We start from the raw sequence: 9,019 nt of genomic DNA, 5'->3' as shown, positions 1-9,019 counted from the left end.
ATCAAAGGAAGAGAAGAAGATACTTTATTGAGAGAAATAGAGCCCCAATCAAGTAAAGGTGCATGAAGCACACTGAATCTTTAGAATAGAAAAGAAATTTGTCAAAATTTTGGATAAAAACATTTCAGATAAGGAATGTGGTGTTCACAATAAAGGTGTAAAAATTATTACTCATTTTGGAAACCATTAATGATGAAAAGGTGTTGCTTAAAAGTTATTTTTGGGGGGTAGAAAATAGAGAACAGTGTGTATTTCTGTTTTTACGTATTTTTAAATTTTGTGTATGAGAATGTTCCATTTATATTGGCTAGGATTTTGGATGAATCTTTGAGGCATTTCTTTGCATTGAACCTGGTGACATCCTCTTTCCCCAACAAGTGGATTTTTTAAATTTTGGGTAATCAAAAGTATTACCTAAAGAAGATAAGATTTATTGTTCACAATGGAGCACATCCACAAGACTTCAAACTGAACAAGAGAAGGGGTCTTATACCCTCTCTTGTGTACTGTAGAACACCTCTATGTGTACTGTAGAACATAGTACACATGTTTTAGGCACTCTACATTTTTTTCAGCATATGAATAATGCTTGTAAAAATATATAGTCAATCGTATATGTAAATTACATATCTTTTTTGTTTCCTTCCTGATACAGATTCTATTATCCAATTGAGACAACTGAATGCAGATTCTTCATTTCACATAATAACAAACCTTAAAAATATTCACTGCTCACAGTGTTCACTACATGTAGAACAAATGGCAAAACTGGAAAGTGAACTTTGTAAACTTAATTGTGAAAAAAAAATAGTGATATCAAAGGTTACACAGGAAAATGTAGTTTTAAAAGAAGAACTCCAAAATTTGAGGTATGTGTAAGCTAGAACTCCTTCATTTATACTACTGGTCCATGGAGGAACATTTGTAACATTTATAACTGCTGACTTATTTCTTTGCAAGAAAGAAAACATTTTAATCTTGTGAAATATAAAATTCTAATGAATAAGATAACACACTGTTAATCATCATTACTTCTAAAAATTAAATGAATATTCTTGCCAATCACAGTTTAATGGGTGTACAGACTCCTATCTTATAGGAATTTATTTATTTATAAAATTTTTGAGACACTAAGTTGCTTAGGGCCTTGATAAGTTGCTAAGGATAGCTTTCAACTTGAGATACTCTTGCCTCAGCTTCCCTAGTTGCTGAAATTAGAGACCTGTGCCACCACACCTGACTAGAAATCTATTTATATAACAATTAGAAATTTGGATTTTTAAAATTTATACTTTTGCTTTTTATAGTACAATGTTTCAAGGAATGCCATTTAGAATAATTATTTCTCTATATATTTTACTCTGAATATATTTTCAGTGTAGAATTACTTGATTAGAGAAATTTTTTAAAAGATATTTGATCAAAATTTCTAAATTGCTCTCAAGAAAGCTTATGTTAATTTAAATTTATCTCAAAGATAATGAAATGGGCATTTTTCACTGCCCAGAAACGTGTTTTTAAACATTTATAGTTTGTATTCTGATGTTTGGGATCAAACCCGAGGGTTAGTTTAGCTAAGTAGATATGGGAGTGCTGAGCTAGACCCTCAGCTAGTTTTAAAAATTAAATGGAAAGTGATTACTGATTATTTTATTCAAATTCACTCTAGTTTATAAATAAAATTTCTTCTTTCTTTATTGAAAAAATTCATACTGTTAATTATTGGTTTGAATATTAAGTTTGGTCTTGTCTCAAAGGGGATTTTGAGTTGTTTATAAAATACATAATGCTCAACAAGGTAAGTCAAAAGTGCTACCATAAAATAATCATAAAAAGTTGAATAAAGTTACTTTTATCTGGAAAAGAAAATTTAAAGATAAACATTTTGTTATAGATGGGCCTTAGAAAAAGAGAAGAAATGATTGTTATTTGAACAAAATAAGGACCAATTAAAAGAAAAAGAAAATGAATGTAATAAAGAAGTGAAAAAGAAACTTGAAATATCTGCTACAAAATCTGATGCAGAATTAAGTACAAGAAATAAGTTTAATCAGGTAAATGAGCTTTCAGTAAAGTTTCAAATTTTTTATTTTATTTCAATGAACTTATTTATAATATTTATTTAATATACTCTATGCAGCCATGTTTCACTTCATGATGGAGATATGATCTGAGAAATATGCTGTTTGGCAATTTCACCAACATGAAATCTCCATGTGTGTACTTCCACAAAATTCATACATCTCCCACAATGCGAGGCATTATGAACTTCCAGTATCTCCATTGTATATACAGTGTATTTTTTCCCACAGCCTTCGAATGTGGGTGTGAGATTATTATTTAGGTTTAAAGCAAAATGTTATCTCACCCTATAATTAAGTGATGACATTTGTGGAAAAATTAATTATTACACATTTTGGCATCTAGTAGATGTTCAGCATTTGTTTCCTGAATAAAAACATTAGGTTTAATCACTGACATAAATATCAATTTGAGGCTTTTTATGTTAAGATACAGAGTAAATAGATTTGAAACTAGTTAAATATTTAATCATTACCTCATGTACATATATAACTGCATGACTGATTTGATCCTAGAATATAATCAGAAAAAAATTAGAGCTTACATTCTATTTATGTATGATCTATCAAAACGTATAAAGGCATTCTACTGCCAGGCATGGCATATTAGAACAAATAAATTTTTTTTAAAACTTCTTTTTCACAATTGCATCTCTGCCTGTATTTATGAAACATTTTTACTAGAGGATTTTTTTTCCTGTCATTTATGCAGTTGAAATTTGAGTAATTAATGTGTGATAAAGATTTATATGTTTTAATAATTACTTGTTTTCAATGGTTATTTATTTTGAACACATCATTCTTAATTAAAGTTTTTGACTTTCTATCCACTGCTGGGATGAGGCCAAAACCTTCTAAAAAGAATCTCTAGATTTCATCAGAACAGGTCCTTGAGAACAGATTGCCAGAATTTACAGGATGGGATTCCAGAAAATCATCTTTGCAAACAAAAACCTATAGACATGGCAAAAACTGAAATGATTTCTGAATTATTTTCCTCTGTCATTCCCAAGTCTGTCTGTGTGTGTGTGTGTGTGTGTGTGTGTGTGTGTGTTTAAAAATTAACTATTTGTATCATGGAGAATTATAGAGGACTTAAAACCCATATATGAATTATAACCATAAGTTGCATATTTAGGGAGTGTGGGTGGCATTTTTGTCCCATTGGATTAATTAATGTTTTTAATTCAACTCCATTTATCTGCAGAAGTCCAGTCATGGCTTTCACAGTGACCTCATTCAGAGAAAAGCCATTTAATATTTTTCATAATTGATGATTTTTCAAGGATCTCAAAACCCTTGGTTCTAACAATAGATCTTCTAGTTTGAGGAGGTGAAATCACTTCCTTGATGTGTTAATGTAGTGGTGTGCTTATTATTCCCATTGTTAAGTAACAAGAAACAGTGTGGCCAGCACAGACCCTGGATTTGAATATCATTTTCTTACTTTTAAGGAAAAGAAACCCTTTGCAGCAAGCAATCTCCTGTTTTATATACAGAACACTTTTGGAAATCATGATGCACCATAAAATGTACTTAGAAATAATCTACTGGTACTTGTTCCTAATAAGTTGGTCAGTTTATTTTCATATTTCACACTTACATTTCAAACTTCAATAAGAAGAAATAGATTATAATGAGCAGAAACAGGAATTTTTTGCAGTAGAGCTTTACATATTTTACCTTATTTACCATTAGTATTTTGCAGTACAAGCCTTCTCTGGTGTTTATACATTCACAGGATAGAAATAACTGGTTTGGTGGGTGAGCACTAGAAGCAGAGGTGGAAGACCTAGAGACAGTCTCACAACTTGCCTGTATTTTTGGCCTCACCCTACTTCCCAGAATTGTGCTCATTGATGAACATGGATATGCTTAGTGTTCTTCCTAGTTTTCTCACATATTAATGTGTGCAATTCTCATAACTATAAAATTTTAAAACAACAGAATATGCATAGAATATTTTCAGGGAAAGAAACCTAAGAAAATTCTGTGTGCCCAAGTACATGTAGAGCTAAGGTTCTTACCATGGACTGGTCATATGCATAAGATGTCAGTGAACAAACTTTTCTTTTACATCCAAACTTAGTAATCACTTATTCTATGACTTGTATCTAATGTGGTTTAGAACTTTTTTCAATTTCGAGATCCTTTAAATTGTAACTTCCTTTTACTCTCATAGATCCATTTTCTTGAATTAACTTTTTGAACTCTTGGGAATGAATGCTTTTATATGCTCTGAAGTTTAAACCTAATATTTCTCCAGTGGGATACCTATTTATTGCAACACTTTCATTGTATAAATATACAGGTTGTCTAATTTCACAGGAAATTTTGTTGTTATTTTGTTATATGCTAGCTAAATGTATCCTTGATTTTATTAGTTTTCTACTAGTGATATGACAGAGAACAAGCTATGGCATGAATATAATGGGATGAAGAATAGCTCCATGATGAGACTGGAAAGAGAAATAAATATTAAAATAAAATATCAGAACCAGAAAAAGAAATACCTTGATACTACTGGAACTTTAAGAGAAAAGAGCAATGACCCTCAAAGGATACACAGACTGAATGAGGAAACACTTACAAAAACAACATTCCAGCATAATGAACAGTTTGATATTCCAAAAGTGGAAAATCCAATGCAAAATTTTATACTGGAGAGTGAGAAAAAAATGCAGAAAAAGTGGAAACAGAAGTCAAATCAAACCCTGCGACACTGGCTGCTGCCCCATATCATTGTGTTGAAAGTCAAACACCAAAAAGACATCTAGAACTTGCTTTCCAAGAGCAAGAAATAAGGGCTTTACTTCACAGGAAAAGAAGAATTTTGAGGTATATAACTTAAAAGATAGTAGTGATATTCCTTCCCAACAAGATTTGAAGTCTGAAATAAGAAACAGTGACCTCGAAAATGAGATTGATCAGAAAAGAGATACCCTCAGAGTAAGGACTTTGATTTCAGAACAAGAAAAAAGACTCCTAAAACAGAGTGCCAAATGAAGGGGATGGAACACAAGTGTCAAAATGAACAAAGGAAAATGAGTGAATACATCAGAGAGCAGAAATCTTATAGAAAGGAGAGATTATCTAAAATCCAAAGTAAAATTACACTGCTTCAGCAGCAATTGCATGACCTTCACAACAGAGATGAAAATCAAAACAATGCAGTGATTAATTTCCAAAATGAATTTCATGATATTATAAAATTTCAAGCTCAGATTGAAAGACAAAAGCCTTGCTAAAAGTAGAGATATAAAATTATTCAATGAAAATAATCACTTGAAGGAAAAATGTCAATGTGAAAATAAAAACAAAAAAACAATAAGTGTCAAGCAAGTAAGCTGTTTCAAGTATCTTTGAAGGAATACTCAGTGATATTTGGTTATGGTTAAATGCATGTAGATGAAAGTAAAAATTCATATAAATGTTTTCTGTCTCAACACAGAAACATAACCTGGTTTTCCCTCAATATAAAATAGACGCAATTTCCAACACAAATAAATGATCTGTGTTTGAAGTAAGAAGCCATCCAATTTTTCTGCTCTGATTCTTATACATCATGTACATATTTCAAAACTAACACTCTTCCTCATAAATGTGTACAGTTACATGCCAATTAAACACAAACAGTACTATATAGAACTGATTTTAAAATTTAATAAAGGAAAAATATCAAAAACCTTGGACCTAATAGATGCTTCATTTTGAGTATAGAATTGTGAAGTTTTAAGAGGTTGAATTACAGATTTTTAGTAGCCATATATGCTGACCTTAGTAATATATTCTCAGCAATATCTATTTTTGGTGCTGGTAATTGAATCCAAAGATTTGCACATGATAAGCACATGCTCAACTACTGGAATACACACCATCTCCATGAATTCCTGTTGCCATATTTCAAAATCATGATATAACATATATATAAATGCTTATACCCACTTTCACTTAAAATTTCTTTACAGATTTCCCACTGAAGTGAAATGCAGATGCTGTGTTTTATAATAGATTTCCTTCACTAAAATTTTATGTATTTCTAGTTGGTAATTTTAATTATATTCATGTCAATTTGATTTAAATGAGAAAATAACTGTCCAAAATAGCTGTTGACCTCTCAACTATTCAAAAGGATCTACTTGTTATTATCATAAATTGGGACAAATGTGATGAATTGCAGCAACTGTCCATGATAACTTGCTCATACTTTCCTTCAAAACTCAATTACTATTATGAAAAGGATATAAACTTCTAGCACAAAGATAGTTGTCCTCATCTATATTCATTAATTTGGCAGTAAATTCCCATTTCCAGACTAATGAGAGTGGCAGGATTTATGTACAGCAGAAACAGTGTGAGGATGAGTGGTTGTTTTTTTGATTTTTATAAATGCATGTTATTCAGGGAAAAAATGAAATACTAATTGTGCAATTCTCAAAGAATCAAAAACCCTATGGGAGGGTTATACTAGCAGACTTCTGATGGAGAAACAGCAAAGCCAAACTTCATATGGTCTTCTGTGTACAAGTTCTGCCCCAAGTCACCCTTGGAATACATAAAATTGGGTACCCAACAAAAGTTTTATTAAAAGAAAATCTAGTAAATCCCACCTCAAACTGTGAGCCTTCATGTCAAAGCATTGAAGTCAATTGGCTGATATTAGTTACATTATGCTTCCCTTTTGGATTTCAGATTGATTTCTTATCATCCTGTTTTGACTTTGGTGAAATACTGAGCTGTTTAATTGAGTTGTGAAAGTTAAGAAAAGATCACAATATCTATATTAAGAAAACAAACATTTTAATTTCTAAAAATCGCTGGGGATCTCATTTTTAAGAGATTCTTACTTGTTAAATGTGTGCAATAAATAAAACTGAAGTGATAATTTGAACTTTCCTTTAATTCTGCATTTAAATTAGATTTCAAAATGAATATCACTGTCTATAATTGAAGATAGATGTTGATGTGCTTTGGGCCCTGGCTCTGTGCTCAGTCTCTGTGCTCTGGTCTCTGTGCTCTATGCTCTGGCTCTGGGCTCTCTCTCTGTACTCTGTGCAGTGTGCTCAGTCTCTGTACTCTTTGCTCTGTACTTCTGTGCACTCTGTTCTCTGGACTCTGGGCTCTGTGTTATGGGCTCTGGCTCTGTAATCTGTTCTCTTCATTCTGCACTCTGGGCTCTGGTTCTGGCTCTGGCTGTGTGCTATGTGGTCTTTGCCGTGGCTCTGATCTATCTCTGTATTCTGGTTCTGGGCTCTGGGCTCTGTGCTCTCTGTTCTGAGTTCTGGGCTCTAGGCTCTGTGTTCTGTCTCTGTCATCTGGATCTGGACTCTGTTCTCTGAGATCTGGGCTAGGGTCACTGTGCTCTTGTCTCTGTGCTTTGTGCTCTGCATTCTGTGTTCTCAGCTCTGGACTCTGTGCTTGGGGCTCTGGGCTCCGTCTCTGTGCTCTGCATTCTGTGCTCTGTGTGCTATGTAGTCTGTCTCTGGGCTTGGTGCACTGTGCTCTGTCCTCTGGGTGCTGGGCCCTGTGCTCTGGGCTCTGCAATCTGTGCTCTGTTCTCTGGACTCTGTACTCTGTTTTCTGTGCTTTGTGCTATGGTCTGTGCACTGGGATCTGTCATCTGGGCTCCATCTCTGTTCTGTGCTCTGTGTTCTGGTTCTGTGCCCTATGCTCTGGTTCTGTGCTCTCTCTGTACTTTGTGCTTTTTTCTGTACTCTGTGCAATGTGCTCAGTCTCTTTGCTCTTTGCTTTGTGCTCTGCACTCTGTTCTCTGGACTCTGGGCTCTGTTCTGTGCTCTGGCTCTGTACTCTGTGCTCTGCATTCTGCACTCTGGGCTCTGGCACTGACTCTGGCTGTGTGTGCTCTGCGGTCTTTGCTCTGGGCTCTGGATCCAAGCTCTGTGTTCTGGGTCTGGGCTCTGGGTTCTATGCTCTTTGCTCGTCACTGTGTTCTGAGCTCTGTGTTCTGAGCTCTGTGTTCTGAGCTCTGGGTTAGGGTCTCTGTGCTCTTGTGTCTGTGCACCATGCTCTGACTCTACTCTGCTGTGGGCTCAGATTCTGTGCTCTGATCTCTGTGCTCTCTACTCTGTGTTCTAGTCTCTGTGTTCTCTGTACTGTGCATCCATGCTCTGGGATCTGGCTCTGAGCTCTGTGATCTCTGCTCTTTGCTCGGACTCTGTGCTCTGGGCTCTGGCTCTGTGCTCTGTGCTCTACACTCTACACTCTACACTGGGAGTCTGGGTTCTGAGTCTGGGCTCTGGCTCTGTGCTCTGGTCTCTGTGCTCTGTGATCTGGAATTGGCTCTGTGCCTTGGTTTATGGGCTCTGTGTTCTGTCTCTGTAATCTGCTCTGGTCTCTGGTCTCTGTGCTCTGTACTCTCTACTCTGAGCTCTGAGCTCTGGGCACTGGTTCTGAAGTCTGGCTCTGTGCTCTTCACTTTTTCTGTGCTTTGTGCTATGTGCTATGTGCTCTGCACTCTGTGCTCTGCATTCTGTGCTCTGGCTCTGTCTCTGAGCTATGTGTTCTATGCTCTGTGCTCTGTGCTTTGTGCTCTGTTCTGTGATCTGGGATCTGTTGTTTGGGCTCCATCTTTGTGCTCTGTGCCCTGTGCTCTGGCTCTGTCTCTTTGCTCTGCACTCTGGGCATGGTGCTCTGTGCTCAGCACTGTGCTCTGTGCTCTGCAGTCTGTTCTGTGGGCTCTGTGATCTGGGCTCTGGCTCTCTGCTTTGGCTCTGTACTCTGGCTTTGACGCTGAGCTCTGGGCTCTGGACTCTGTGTTGTATCTCTGTTCTCTGGGATTGGGCTCTGGGCTCTGTGCTTTGTGCTCCTAGCTCTGGGCTGTGGGCTCTGTGTTCTCTCTATGTACTCTGTGTCTGGGCTGTGGATTCTAACTGTGCTCTGGCTCTACATTCTGTGCTCTGCAGTATGTGCTCTGGCTC

The 9,019-nt window shown here is 35.8% G+C and overlaps 1 long non-coding RNA gene across 1 annotated transcript; it reads left to right on the top strand.

The window, feature by feature from the left end:
* Positions 1-1,934: 1,934 nt before the first annotated feature.
* LOC124973117 (uncharacterized) lies at positions 1,935-5,312 on the top strand. Its single transcript, XR_007106620.1, has 2 exons — positions 1,935-2,054; positions 4,466-5,312. It is a non-coding gene; the product is annotated as an uncharacterized LOC124973117 (long non-coding RNA).
* The last annotated feature ends 3,707 nt before the right edge of the window (positions 5,313-9,019 follow it).

The sequence above is a fragment of the Sciurus carolinensis genome, assembly GCF_902686445.1.
Source record: "Sciurus carolinensis chromosome 14 unlocalized genomic scaffold, mSciCar1.2 SUPER_6_x, whole genome shotgun sequence".
NCBI classification, from domain to species: Eukaryota; Metazoa; Chordata; class Mammalia; order Rodentia; family Sciuridae; genus Sciurus; species Sciurus carolinensis.
Note: the sequence above shows the minus strand (reverse complement) of the source record. Positions and strands in the feature narration are given on the sequence as shown.